Here is a 15,132-nt window from a genome sequence, read left to right on the forward strand (position 1 = left end):
ATGCTTTCATTCTGGCCTGGCACAGCCTTCCTCTCGTTTCTTAGTCTGTGTAGTCATTTCTGAAATCATAGAATAAACTAATAAATAGCTCTGTTTATTACATTTATGTTGTTTCAGCATAATAATTCATAGCCAATGAGCCCGAGGTTCAGGGCTCAGTTTGCTGGGTGGCTGGGCTTTGTTTAAACAATAAGACACACATGATAAGCAGTGTGATTATACCTCCAGTAGTGTTAGGAGGCACAAGGTCAAAAGGCTCAGTGACTTTAACTACCTGAGAAGTGCCGTGTAATCCCCTGCAAATGGGCTGTCTACAATGTCTTATTGCTGTATCAGAGAGGGAATTATTTCTTTTTAAAGGCAGCCACATGAATTCCCTCTGTAATTGGCACAGGAATGACATCACTAGCTGCCAATCAGAAATCCTCTTTGTCTTGGATTTTAACACCTTAATTTCAAGTTCAGGTCATCTGAACAAACGGATTTTGTTAAAATGATGTTTTATCCTCTTTGTGCTCTGAGTCCCATCTGCTCGCTTTGTGCTCTGTATGTGTGTGTGTGTTGTGAATTGCTCTGCAGTAGCTTTTGTATATCATCAGGCACTAAACATTGATTGCAAAGTCTTTGCAGAGCTGGTGACATGGGAGCCATGGCCTGACTTGTAGTGTCTAGAACATTACTTAGAAACTCAAGGGAGCAAGGGGAGGGCAGGTAAGCACCTCAGGATGTGGGCAGCATGACTGGGATTTCAAAATCAATGCATAGCCATCAAATGGTTTCAGCCTAGCACTGTCTTTTCCTTTTTATTGGCAAACATAACATCAAAATAATAAAATCATCCTGATTTACAGTTATTGTTGATAAAATAAGTACACATGGGTCACAGCTTTACTAGCCTGAGCAGATGAGGAGCAGGCCACAAGGATGCTGTTTATCCTGGTGATATTGAAAGGACTGTAGGCAGTTGCTGCTGTTTTGGAAGGGGAATGAGGGATTCCAGATGGAGAGATTTCCCCCTTGTTTCTCCTCACTTTAAGCCCCAACAGAAGCGAAGATAAAGGCACAGCCCCTGGGAAGTTCTCTGCAGCCCCTTGGGCTGGTTTCATGGGCTTCATCCAGCAGCTGCTCCTTCAGCAGGGGAAAGGAAAGCCTGCTTGAAATCCCATGGTCCATCCCAAAGAATGTTTTTCCTTTGGGTAAATGGAAGCAGATGCCAGAGGTCACGGCTTCTCTGTGTCTCAGTCAACCAGTGGGTGGGATGAGGACATCTGCACGTGGGAAGTGCAAAACCCATGGTCGAGGGGATGCTGTGGAAATTGCTGTTCAGCTGTAGTGGGTTTTAGGGACAAAGCAAGAGGAATCATCGTCCTGTCAGAGGACAAAAATTTGATAAATAGTTTCAAAGGCTTAAAATAAATCTATCATAACCTGACTGATGTGCTTTTTTCCTGAGGTATGTTAACAGAGGTAATGATACCTCTACAGTGAACTCAATTAACCTTCTGCAGCCTTCTGTGTGACAGGGACTCCTAAATCTCCTATTTTATGAGTGCATGTGCAAGATTTGAAGCTACTCTGAACTTAACACTAATAAATGCCATTTCCTAATTGGTGACCATTTGTATGTTTTTTTTTTTCCAGTGAGAAGGACATGGTGGCTGTGAGTGGGATGTAGTAGATGATTGAGATTTCCACACAGGAGTGAGGTAACTTTTTATTATTATTATTAAGAATCTGGTGGTTTGTATGGATGTCTTTGGAGTTTCCATTGTTCAGTGATGTTATAACACAATCTTAAGGAATTTAGCTTTGATTCTCTCTGTTGTTTTGTATAAATGGTCATCCATTGACAATAAGAACAATGTGACTTTCCTCTGTCTGATACCCAGTGCATTTTGAGTGTCCTTTAGAAGTGCTTTGGGCAAATATATAGGAAGAACTCCCTGTGTATTTAGGCTTCCATGGCTCAATTTCCCTACAGATCTCCCTTCTGCTCTGTGATACATTCTAGTACGTGCACATCACATCAGGAGACTTGGTAGTGTTTGCTCCTGCCTGGCTTCTGAGATCTTTGCATGAACACATGCTGTACAGAGTGAAATGTTTCATCTGGGAGGGAGCATGTCAGCAATAAATGAGAAAACAAGAGAAATGGATGATGCCCCATAATGCATACCCTATAATATAATCATTGTTGTTTGATAAAAGAGACACTTGGAGCAACTCTCCGTGCCCTGCTAGGTATGTCTGGATTTATTATTCAAAAAGGCACAATCAAATCTCTTCATTCCGTTGACAAATGGGTGCTATTCAATTCCGTATCTGCCTCTTATTTATAGCATATAGAGGGGTGATTTATAGGCTGGCTGCAGATCTTCCAAAACAGTTTTAATTAGCAGCATTGGCTATTAGAATGAGAGTCCTGTAGCTTCCCTGTCATATGCATCCCTTTAAAACTAAACAGGAATTTTACTCTTTGCCAGGCAATGCCTCTCTGTTTTATTGTAATTCCAGCAGGAAAATGTACATGTGCTTTAGCAGTGAAGGTTGTACTCCTGTTTGCAGCTCCAAGGGGCAGACAAGGGAGGTCAAGGAAGGTAATGCCATTTATTGCTGAGCCTTGGGGAAACAGGGCAATCCTTGGGGCATCAGCACTAACTAACAGCACACGGGAGCTTGCAAATATCAAAGACTCAGTTTTGAGGACAAAGTAAGCACCAGAGACACCAAGGCCAGCTGCTCAGGCTGCCAGCATGAGCATTTTGGGATTCTGCTCTGGATTTCTGTGTGCTTGGAGGAGCTGAGAAGGCAGAAGCCCCCATCTCAGTGTGTCCTGTGGTTGGAATGTTCACAGTGTTGTTTTTGCTTTATGCATTGTGTGAGGGTGTAAGCAAGCATTACCCCAGCTGTTCCTTATCCACAGAGCTGCTCTGGCTCATGGGCTAATTGGTACCCCTGAGGTACAGAGCAGAGGCAGCCACAGCACGGGGGGCAGCTCAGTAAAGGCACTAGTTTGAGTCTCTATTATTTTCATGCATTTGATAGGAATGTGATCCCTTTGAGACCTCAGCCTATCTGTCAAACCTGAGATCAGCCAACAGGTTCAAAAGTTATTTGGGGAAGCAATGACTGACAGAACAATTGCACATCTCTTGTTTTTTTCCTGAGAAACCAGGCTAAAAAAGTGCAGGAAACATAAAGAGTATTTTTTGTGCTTTTATGCAGTGTGTGTCGCATGCAGAATGGTCTGTTGTTATGCTTCCACTGATCTTTTTTTGACATAAGCAATGCAGTCATTCTGTCTTTGCATCAAATAAGTCTTTGTACTACTTGTCACCAGCTCACAGTGTCTCTGTATGTGTGTAAACTCGGTGTTTGCTACATTCCCTCATCACTACTGTGCTACTGCCTGCAGCTGGGCGGTTCTGCTCCCTCTCTGCTGCTTTACAGCAGCTCTGTCACTGACATTTAATCTGGAGAGTAAGAAAACCTCAGAAAATCAGAAGTTGGTGGTTGAAAATAATTTTAAAAGAGAGGACACGAGTACTGGACCTGGTCACAGATGCTTGGTGTCTCTGCCTGTCCTTCCCTGGGAGGAGGTGAAGGAAACAAGGCACAGCTGAAAGAGAGGAGGCTGGATGAAGTTCATTGCTGCCCTGCCAACGTTGTGTTTGTGGTTCTTGGGAGACTGATGGGAAAATGAGGAATTAGGAAATGAAGACATAAAAAAATCCTTCTAGAAACAAGCCTGAAATTAATATGGTCAGAAGGAAGGAATGGAAATGATTCCTGTGGTTTGCAACTGGGAGATGATGGGCTCTGCATCCGGGACAGCAACACATCCATGGGTAATTCACAAATCTGGGGAAAAAAATCACAGTTCTCTGGCTGAATACAAGTTAGATTTATTTTTTTAATCTACAGAAGTTCTGTACAGGTATTTTATTTCCTTTTCTGAGCATATTGATAAAGCACATTGGTTAAGGAAGCTTTCAAATTATTAACATCTTTGGTTCTGTCTTTGAGCCAAGTGAGCAGGATTTGGTGAGCTGTCTTTGGATATTACACTAAGTGCTTTTCTACTGCAATTCTAATAGAGTGTAGGGCTGAATTTGATAGTGTTACCTATTAGTGATTAGAAACTCAAGGGCTTTCAGTGTGTCTGTACTGCAGAATTGGCTTTGATTGATAGATTGGGCATTATGCATTTCATAATTTTTAAATTTTGCTTTGAATCATAATCATATTCCTTCTTAAAATTCCTCTTTTCCCTAACATTTTGAAAACGTTTTGATGGTGTGAATTGGGAAGAAAGAGGAGAGAGAACATTTTTGCTCATAAACATTTAAATATTAAATTGTGCATTAGTCAGTGGTACAGGCTGAACTCTGCTGGAGAAAGGTACTTTTAAATTACAAAAATATTAACACTGTAATTATTGAGCATGGATAATAGTTATGAATTATGGATCAGTCAGGTTAGCAAAGTCACGGCTGCCTAATAGAGAAAGGTATGATGGGAACATGTGGGAAGATGATTGAGGATTCCCGCTTAATGTTTTCATATGCTCTCCTCAGCAAAGAGGACTGCTGCTCCTCTGCTGGTCTCAGAGAGCTGTGAAAGCTCACCAAGGGCTGGAGCATCCCTGCCTGCTCTGCAATAGGACAGTCTCTGTGCCACCATGGCTTTTTGGTGTCCAGCCCAGCTGGAAGGGCCTCAGTGCTGAGCTCTGGGTGACACTGTCACTGATTGTCACCACTGAAAAGTCCTGGCATGCTCCAAGGCACAGAACCTGCAACAGGAATTGCTGGCACTTGTAAACCTTGTCTTCCCTGAGGAGGCTGTGGAGGGTGGCAGCAATGCTGGAGGGTTAAGGACCAGAGTTCTATCTTTGCTGATGACCCTCTCTCTCAGCTGGACAAAATGACTTCCCATCACCTTCTCTCAGTTCCCCTCATTGTAAATGAAGATAAAGCCATCTCATACCTCTGCAACACGTTTTGACATCCTTGAAGGGAAAATGCAACCTTGAAGCACTCAGAGAATATCCTACTGCCAAATGACTCCAACAGGAGCTCCAGCAGTGCTCACTGTTAGGATATATATTTTTTTCTCTGTATCTGGGTGTTGCTGTGACAAGAAGTCCTGCCTCTCCAGCTGTTGGTGTTAACCCACAGCTGCTCTTCTATCAGTTTTCCAGTTTGTATCTACCCAGCTTCTTGCCTTGTCTTCAGCCACAGTCTATTTTCTCCAGAAAAAAACAGGAGCTTTTTCTACTTCATTTTTTATAGGAGGGCTGTAATATCTTTGAATTGTTTGCCATAAACTTTTGAGATTCAGTGACCTTTGTTAATCAGGAAGGGTTTTTTTGAGGTCTACAGGCAGAATTAATCATATGTAAACTGTTTGCTTTAAAAAGTCTCTTACTGAACGTGGGATTTCACAGGTAGCCTTGGAAAGGTCAGAGGCTGGAGGCAGAAGCTGGGAGCAGCTGCAGAGCACTGCAGGAGGACAAGCCTTCTCAGGGCAGGTTCAGAAGTAGGGAGAGACTTGTGATAACACATGGCATTGAGGAGAACTCCTTGTGTTTGAGTGGCTGGCCTCAAGCCAGAAATTTGGAGTACCTAAGGAAACAATACATAGACTAGCAGCAATAGCCTTTGTAGCAGTGATTATGGAGACCTTCCAGCCCTGGGTTAAACCCATGGAAGAAAAAGAGTTCATTGAGAAAAGGGCAATTGTCAAAAGAGAGGGACAGTGAGTGTCATTGATACCCTAAAGGCTGCAGTGTCTTGGTGTACAGGGTCCTTGCTGAGGAAGGTCTTTCTCTGAATTTTAGAGGACTCTGTCAAACCCCTTAATGTGGTTTTAATGTATTTTCTTGTACTCAGTGGTGGTTTTTACCTGCGAGCCCTTGGCACGCCGTGTCTCAATGAGGCTGATTTTGGGAGATGTCTCACAAATTAGGTGCACTGCAGTGAAGTGTTTGGTTTCCTACCATGCAGCTCTGTTGTTCATCCCCCTTAGCTTCTGCAGATGATGCAGTGGAGCGTGTTGTCAAACTTCTTTTCAGATTTTTATCATGTCTTGCAGAATAATTGCATTTTGTGTTACAGGCAAGCACATTTGGAGGGTTTCATTCACAGCAGCACATCAAGAAAGGGGAGTTTGCTGAACTTCTTTGCCTATACAGGGGGAGGACACCTTCAGCACTGGTGGAGGGAGGGAGATGCCACCCCACCAGCCACCCATTTGCAATGTGTGCTGTTCACTAGGGCTGTCTGTATTCAGGGCCTGATTTCGGGACCTAGCTCCAGGATGGCTCAGAGCCCAAGGGCTTCTCCAGGCTCATCCTGTAGAGTGAAGCGTGAGCTTTGCTCTTTCTCCTGATTATCAAAGAACAGGGCTTTCTCTTTAAAGAGTTAATTCCACAAAAACATTAATGGAAAAGTTATGGACTAGAAACATTTCCATCCAATCGAGAACACACAGAAAGTCTGAATATGAATGATTTAAAGACTATGGGAAAGCATAAAGATGTTGAGGTGAATTTACTACTTTGTTCAGTGCATAGATTGTGTGAGTGATCTTCAGTATGAATTAAAGAAAGGTTCCAGTCATGAGATATTACAGTTTAATTCACACATTACTACAGTCAGGGCAAGGACAGTAATGTATTGCACAACCAGATAGGATTTCCATACTGGATTGCACCTGTGATCTATATGGACAGTGCTGTGTCTGTCAGGAGAAATAATGTGATAGAGCATAATAGGCAGCTGTGGAAGGATTTACCTGGAGCAAACTCTTATCTGCTAATAGCTGGCTCGTATCCCAACCCTAGCTGTGAGAGTTCATTGTTACAATGTCCTGTTGGATGTGAGTGAGGATGTTCTCCTGACCTTCATCAGCCTGAAGGCATTAATGAATCACTCACATCTGCCCCTTGTTCATACCAAGTAGCAGCAAGTTCTGCAGGGCAACGTGTTTAAAAACACGCAGAACTTTTTTTAAAGGCAGTTTGAAATGTGATGCTGTCAGTCATCTGTTGCCACACTTTTGGACTGAGGAGATGGTACCTTACAGAGCCCAAGTTATCTTTGTTAAACCACTCGCCACTCAAGTATACCAACCCTCCATCAATTTTTATTCATCCCTTCTCCCAGTTGAAGAAGGTACCAGTTTTCCTTTCCTCTAAAATATTTGCAGATGTTACCTAGGCTTTTTAACTGGTTTTTTTTACTTTTTCCTTTGTGAGGTCAGGTGTGCCAGTTTCAGTCAAGACTAGGTAAACTTCCTGACTTGGTATTTCAAGTCTCATTTCTTGTTCTAGTCTCTCTAGATCTTTGCTTTGACTTTTCACCACTTCTGTTTACAGACCTGTGACTAGCCTGGAGCTTTTATTTCTCCTAGAAAATGTGGAGGAAATACAGGTGGCCGAGGAAGATCACTGTGCCTGTGCGATGTGTGTGCTAGATTTGTTTCGGCCTTCTGGAGACTTTATTCCCCCCCTGATTTTTTCTCCAGTTTAAGACTTTCCAGCAATGGCTCTGATGTAATCCCAGTGCTCTGTCTCTTCCCATTTTTCGGCTGAGAAAGCTTTGCACTGTGTGTTACAGAGGCCATCAACCCGGGGTCTATTGCACATCAGCAGTCCGCCGGGTGTTCGCTGCTCTCTTTAGGAGCAGCATTCCCGGAGCCATGCCGTGAGGAGTGTAGAGAACAGATGGGCCAGGAAAGTACCTTGCTCTCGGTGGGTCTGGAGAATGAACTCATTATCCAGCCTGTGGTCTGTCACACCAGCCTCATTTACCAGTGGCTGGTGTAAAAAACAAACCCTGGAAAGCAGTGCCTGGCAGGGTGTGAACACAGTGGTGCCAGCGTGGCGGTGTCAGTCAGGGAGCAGCTTGTTGGGTATGAGGGATAGGGAGGAAACCTGGGAAGGCAGAGAGTTACAAACAGGCATCAAACAGCTTCATAAAAATGACAGGAATCCCAGCTCTTGGGAATTCAAAATGTCATGTAGAGAGGAGCCACATTTCAGGGCAGACTCTGCGAAACTTCCATTTCCTTAGGTGGTACCTCCTCCAAGTATTTCCCAAAAAAAAACAATAAAGTATTAACAAAACATGTTTAAAAAACACGATGTTCAAACAAACAAAAAAAAGGACAGGACTTCCCGGACTATGTTAGATTGAATAGGTAAAGAGACAGGTTTCCATCTTTCTCCTTTTCAAATGCCAGCTGAGAAACACCTCTGTGCTCAGCCTCCCATGCGACATCCTGCTGAACTCAAACCACCTGAGACACGTAACATCTTCCTCCTCCTTCCTTGCCTGCTTGTCAGTGGGGAACACATTTTGCTAGAAGCAAAGGGTGCAGTTCTGAAAAGCCAGAAGAGATGAAACTCTGGGATTTAGCCAAAGGAATTGTTTGAGAATTTTGGGGTTTGGCTTAGTCTTTGTGGTGAAGGTTTGAGGATTGCAGGAGTCCTCTGTAGCTGCTGCTTCGATTGCTGTTAAAGACAGGGAAATTTTTGGCACTGGTTTACTCAGAGGAATACAAAAAATATCAGAGCTGGCAGCAGTCTTGGAAAGGGAAAGTGCAGGGTGGGAATGCTTTTGTTTATTTGTAGTAAAATACACAATGAGTATGGGGGAAATTGTTGTCTCTGGGTTACTCTGTGGGTTTGTGTGTGATTGATAGTGTGTTAATAGTATTAAGCTCTCTGCTTCAATATTATTGTTGGGAAATCTGGCTGGAAATTATTTGACTGCCTGTATAATCCCAAGATTTATGCAGGCAGAGCGCATGGTGTGCACTGATGTCATGTGGAGAGGGGTCCTGCACCCACATGGGAGAGTCTCATCAAGTAAACACACTTGATCAACCACAATAACATCTCCTGTGCTGGAAAAGTGGGAGGACACTTTAGCTTTGAATTAGGCAGAATTTTGTATTTTTACAATGCATAAAGACACCAAAAATATGTCCCCACAGGCTACTGCTGGGGTGTTTTTCTTTCAAATGAGTACCTGACGCAGCTGGCACGGCGCTGGTGCGTAACCTTTGCAATAGGTGAAGAGGCTGGAGGCAGACAGATGTTCTAGCGTTGCTGGCCGTGCATTGTGCATTCTGTGCCCATGCAGATGGTCCTTTGTAGCCTCTCCCTCCCAACGCCCCATCCCACCTGTTGGCACTTACGGTACGTCTCCGAAGAATAGCCGAGTTGCTGGGGAGAGGAAGACAAAAAGATACAGCAGCACTTCTGGCTGTGAAACAAGGCAAGCTGTGTGTAGTGCATAGCAAGGAAGCCAACAATTAGGGCTCTCTCCAAAGCAGGAGCTTTCTGTCTCGAATACATTCTGGTAATTCACCAGATTGCAGCATGTATGGAATTACTGATGATTTTTTTTTTTTAATGAAAGGGAGCTTCTGTCCTGAGAAAAATTAGTTGATACTGAATTGGATTTGGTTCTCCTCCTGCATGCTCAGCTTTATAGAGAAAATAAAAAAGGGCAGAGAAGAACAAATTGACTCTGGAAGCCACCTCTTAGAAGCCTGGCTTCAATCCTGCCAGCCCATCCCATGGAAATAAGCCTCCCACCCACAGAGAGCTGAAGTGGACAAGCCCCTTTGCAGAGACAGCAGCAGAGATTTATTAGAGCAGTTTCAGTGGGGTTTGCAGCAGATTGAACCTGTGCTGGTTCCCTACTGCCTGACATTTCCCCCCTGCACCTCATCTCCTGCTTTGTCCTCACAGCAGGAGCAGAAGCAGGAGCAGGACTGCTGCCTGATCCCTTCCAGCATCAGCACAGGTCGGGGTGGCTTCAGGCTTCCATCCAAAGATGGAGATAAGCCAGGATAAGCTCAGACCTCAGTGTGATTCATATCACTCCATTCTGCAGGTGAAAGAAGTGTCTAGAAGTGAGATGTAAAGCTGTGGGAACATCAGTCAGCACATCAGGCTTCACTGCTTCCCTTAATGGTCTGTGGGGACTCTGCCAGTCTGGGCAGTGAGCTGGTACAGGTTGGCCCGGCGTTCCTCACCTCAGAAGGACCACACTGACTCCCAGTAGTAGGAAAATAAAGTAGGAGATTTTTTTCCTAATAAATCATACCTTGCAGTTATAAAATGGAGTGCTGACTCCCGCTGATGTTTGAGTTGGTTTGGTTTGAGAGCAGGAGAGCTGTACAGCAGGGAGTTTATAAGGCAATGCACCATGTGGACCGTCACAGCTGTTTAAGGAATAGCACTGTATCATGCAAAATATTTTGCAGGCAGGCACTTTGCAAACCCTGGAAAGTGTTTTACAGATTCTTTTGCAGAGGAAGTTGCCATTCAGTAGCATGGTTTATTTATTTTGTTTGGCTTTCTTAGGTTATTAAACATGTTTTATTTATAGAGTGTGCTTTCTAGAGAATCATCTGCATATGTGTTCTTAAATAAAACACGCAGGACTCTGTGGGCACTGAGTTGCTGTTTGCGTGTGTTGGGTCATGTTGGGTACCAACAGGCAGCTCCATGGGATTTGTAGGCACTCTGGAGGTGTGCATGGAAGTGCTCAGTGGTCAGCTGAAGAGAAGAATCACAGAATGGGTCAGGTGGGAAGGGTCCACAGTGGGTCATCTGGTCCAACCTCTCTGCTTAAGCAGGGTCGTCCCAAAGCACATGGCACAGGATTGCATCCAGACGGTTCTGGAATATCTCCAGGGACATATTCAGACTCCACAAACTCAGAGCTGAGTTGATGTCTCAGAGTTGTGGAGGGAGGTGTGTGTGTGGCTCACTGTGAGCCCAATCCATGGCTGCAGGTCTCTGGCCATCCCCTATTCCACCACACAGCTCCTCACCTGCTGCAGCCCTTTTACAGTCGATTTTAGTGGTGAATCCAGAATGACTAACTCTGTCCATAATCCTTTCAAGCATAAGCATGGAAGGATCTTGCTAGTAACCTTGTGTCATCAAAAAGTGTGAATTTGTGTGTGTGTGAATGTTTGCACCATCTGTTCCCTTTCCTGCAGCACAGGGTGAGATTTTTGTCTCCTTTGCTCAGTTCCAAACAGGTATGTGTGATGCTGATGTTCACTGTGACATAGTACAGATTACATGGGTTTTTTCCACTAGAACGTACCAATACATGGGCATAGGTGTATCAATGCAGTGCAGGCAGAAATCTATTCTAATAAACACCCCCCTGCCCTTTTCATCCTATTGTCATCCTCTTAATTAAATTGATATTCCTAAGATGTATTCAATTTAGGATTTGGGTTTTTTCCTACTGAGATACCCAAGTAGAAGGAATTATGTGCATAATGGTGTGGCCAGCTGGCAGAGCTGTACAGAAATACAATTTCTGCATTTATAGGTAGGTTTTGTCCTAGCAATCTGCAAAGCAGCCAGTGGGCAAGGAAACGCTGCTCATAAGAGCAATTTCCCATGATTATTAAAGCCCTGAAAGCTGAAATCAAATATTGCTAATCTGCCACTCACAGTGCTTTGATACCGAGCCATCACAAGGAAAAAGAAGTATAGTTTAAATTATACTTTGACTGTAATGAGTTTTGAGAAAACTGAGATTATCATCTAGAACAAAAGTCTCCAGTTGGTGTCACAGAATGAATTGAAAACTCTTCCTCTTTTCATCTAAACTCTTGTCCGTGTCCACACACCAGCTGAATTCTCTGGAGCAGGTTGTCTGCAGAAACCTTTCCCAGAGGTTTAGGTGTGGTTTGGGGCCTCAGAAGCCATCTGCAGTGTGACACATTTGGCTTCATCTGCAAACAGCTTCTGGGGCAGAGGGTTTCGTCTGCTTGGCAGTCTGTGACATTCCAGGGAGGAAAGGCTGGCATCTGGGCTGTGGTCCTTGCAGAAACACAGCAGAATGCTGGCTTGAGCACCCACAGGGTGAGGCAGGAGTGTGCTTCCAAGCTCTTTGGGAAAGCCACCCTTTCCGGGTAATTCTGGCTGCACCACAGTGCTGGAAGTTGCTGTTCTCTCAGTAAACAGAGGAAGCCTTAAGGACTCCCAGGTTCCATGGGCTAATGCATCCACACCTTGCCAGCTGGATTTCCAAATTTCATATCTTCCAACTGCATCACTTCCTCAGTCATTGCTGCTCCAAACAGAAGCCCAAGGGCTATTTTATGCAATCATGGATCCAAACAGGATGCAAATGAGGTCTTAAAAGTATATGTATAACGTGGAACAAAATTTACATGTATAGATGGAAACCTTTCAAATGCCAAAATTTTGTAGCTAAGGCTATTATAGTTTATTAAAATGAGCTGTAGATTTTGTGTGGCAGCATAATTCACAGTTTTCACATCTTGGCATTTCAAATAATTTTAATTAAGCACTAGATTTACAATTTGTTCCACAAGTAATATAGTTTGCTGAGATTACGCATATTTTCTGTAGTTTTGATTTTACTACTGTATTCATTTAGCTCAGCAAATTTATAAAACTAATTAAAACAGAAGTACTTTTTTTGATTCAAATTTTGAATGAAAAACAAAGATCTAATGTAAAATGATGCTTGCAGAGAAATTAAGACTGATAGTAGCTCTAGAGATATTTTATAACTTGATTTTTTAAACTAAAAGCAATTATTTTTATAGCAGACTCTTGGCATGGTTGTATTGTTTTCATGTTTTGAGATGCCAGGAGAGTGGGAGATTAGGATGCAGTTCAGCAACACACTCAAACATGTCTAACGTTAACCATGGAATTAGTCCTCATTGAATTCATTGGATTTCTTGTTTTCTGAAGCACTTTGCTGAACTGAGATGGAGTTTTAGAGCCAGATACCACTTCAGGTACCAAGGCAGATCATGCTGCTCCCTGTTTCTTATTAAGTCTTGTGTCACCGAGGGAGGGAAAAGAATGTACCATTCCCAGGCCATCAGCATCCTGAGGCAGCATCTCCATGCCAGGATTTTTCTGTGTCTTTGGAGTCCTCCTGTCCCACTGACAGCCGAGCTTCCTTACAATACGGGAGAGCAAGGAACGTGTAAGGTTGTTTGAACTCATTTGATGACATGCCATTGCAGGTTTAAACACCAATTACCACGTTTCAAGTGACAAATCTGGAGGGAAAAAAAGATGATCATTTAATAAATTTCTTATGAAGGCAAATGACTCATACATAAATCAAACTGCTTCATTAAAGGGGAAGCTCAGTCAGCTGAATACAGAGGTGACAAAGGTTAACTCCACAGTCGTGACACCAACTCGCGTGTCATTTCTCCCGCGCTCGCGCGATGAGTCACGGCTGCAGCAATGTCTGGTGTCACCATCCCCCGCTCCTCTGGCAGCAATGACATTTCTTATATCACCTTTTGCAGCATCAAAAGCAGTCTAAATGTTAGGAGAAACTCATAATCCTGCTTTTGACAGAGGTGAATTAAAGACTTCTGCTCTTTTTTCCTGCGCGTATCCATGCAAGCCGCAGTGCTCCCAGTGCCCCAATGATATGTGCAATTCACAGTCAAATCCTGGTCCTGCTGTCTTCCAGATCCTAGGAACATATCTATCTCACCTGATGTCCTTGCAGTGCGGTGAGTCTGTGCCTTTATCTGCACCCCTATCCCATGCCATCCCTGTGTTTTCTCCTACTGCTTCAAGACCGATCCTTGCCCATTGTACTCAGTGGCAGCTGTGGCTGCTCCAGGGCAGCCCACGTGAAAGGTGTTTTCAGGACCCATCTCCCACATCTGGGCACTCATGGACCACCCTGAACATCTCAGGGTGTTTGTCTGACACCATTTTGGCTGTCCCAAAGACAGCAATTTGGATTTTGGCCTATTTCACAAGCTGATGTGTACCTTGTGTTGTAAATACAGGGGAAGAGGTTGCAGGGTGCTCTCGGAGTTGGATGAGCCATCTCAGTTGTTGTCACCTTGTTTGCAAATGCTGTGTTGTTGTTTTATGCCCCTGCTCTGTGCTTTGGGAGTTTGTGAACAATGATGGCGATGATGGGGCATATCAGCTGCTGTGAGAACAGAAAAAAGCGCAGAAAGGTTTTGGCCACACAAAGACAAAATGGGATTATTTTTCAGTGCCTTTGGAGCTTTTAGAATTGATGGAGATGCGGTGAAGATTTTAAATAACCCCAATAAAGAATTTACGTGTCCTTCTAACCCCACATGGTCCTTCCCTCTGCAATTCCCTGCTCACGTGTGCAGCCTGACTCTCTCTTAATTTACTTATACCTTGAGCAGAAAGAGGGCAGGCAGAGAAAGGCAGCACGAACACCAACCCACCATATGTTGTTTCTAATGATTGAGAATAGTGGGTGTGTGCATCGGTCTCCTAACATATTCTGTAGGCCAGGGGCCTGTGGCACTACAGCTGTTGTGCTTTTATTTCCCCCCGTATTCTCCCCTCTGCTGCTGAAATCCGCAGCCAGGAAGTTGAGGATGCTGTTGCTGTGATACGCCTTTGGAAGACATCTCTTCTGCGAGGATGCAATTGCTGCCACTTACTCCCCTCCGAGTTACACAGCCCGGCACCAGTGCCAAGTGGCAGGGAACATGGTTGCAATTTGGGAATTTCAGTTTTTTCCCACACCTCCAGCATTAAATACTTTTGTTCTCATTCCTGTGTCAGAATCCATTGCGTTTTCCACATTTGGGGTTGGTCCCAGTGCACTGCTGCTTTTGCCCATGGAGGTATTGCAATGTAGTGCCGAAGATCCACAGTGGGAAGAGAAAGGAGAATGGTGTCATTGCACTATTAGTTCATATTTTTATAAAACGGCAGGAATTCGGAATATAGCTCTTTTAATGTCTCATTCAAGCAGACAGCAACATTGAAACGTATTTTATTTGATGCCCAAGAGACACACCGCTAGCATTTATAGTGACAACAGAAATCTACTTGTATTCCAAACTCTTCAGGAGAAACATTGATAGCTTTATTCAAAATAACGGCACTCAGAGTTGCTGAATCGCGTTCCCAGAGGGACTGTCCTGGAGGAAAGTCAGTGCCGTCATCTCAGTCCTATTTCCAAGAACTAAATAAAGTCTGGGGCATATGAGTCTTTCAGTCCGTACAAAAGGGAGGGGATACAGAAAGGGGAAATGCATCAGGATGGTCTAAGCTCTGCCATGGTCTCTCTTCTCCTCCAT

The 15,132-nt window shown here is 43.9% G+C and overlaps 1 protein-coding gene across 9 annotated transcripts in view; it reads left to right on the forward strand.

Annotated features, from left to right (window-relative positions):
- DAB1 (DAB adaptor protein 1) overlaps positions 1-15,132 on the forward strand; it is a 433,753-nt gene that overhangs the window by 206,146 nt on the left and 212,475 nt on the right. For 8 of the 9 annotated variants that reach the window (XM_018072295.2, XM_018072293.2, XM_018072298.2 and 5 more), the window contains exon 2: positions 1,642-1,706. The gene's annotated coding sequence lies outside the window, so the exon portion shown is untranslated. Of the gene's footprint in view, positions 1-1,641; positions 1,707-3,398; positions 3,849-15,132 lie in introns of those variants that run through there. The other variant, XM_018072296.2, reaches the window with a different exon arrangement.

Source organism: Manacus vitellinus, unplaced genomic scaffold (genome assembly GCF_001715985.3).
Source record: "Manacus vitellinus isolate BGI_N305 unplaced genomic scaffold, ASM171598v3 scaffold_21_pilon, whole genome shotgun sequence".
NCBI classification, from domain to species: domain Eukaryota; kingdom Metazoa; phylum Chordata; class Aves; order Passeriformes; family Pipridae; genus Manacus; species Manacus vitellinus.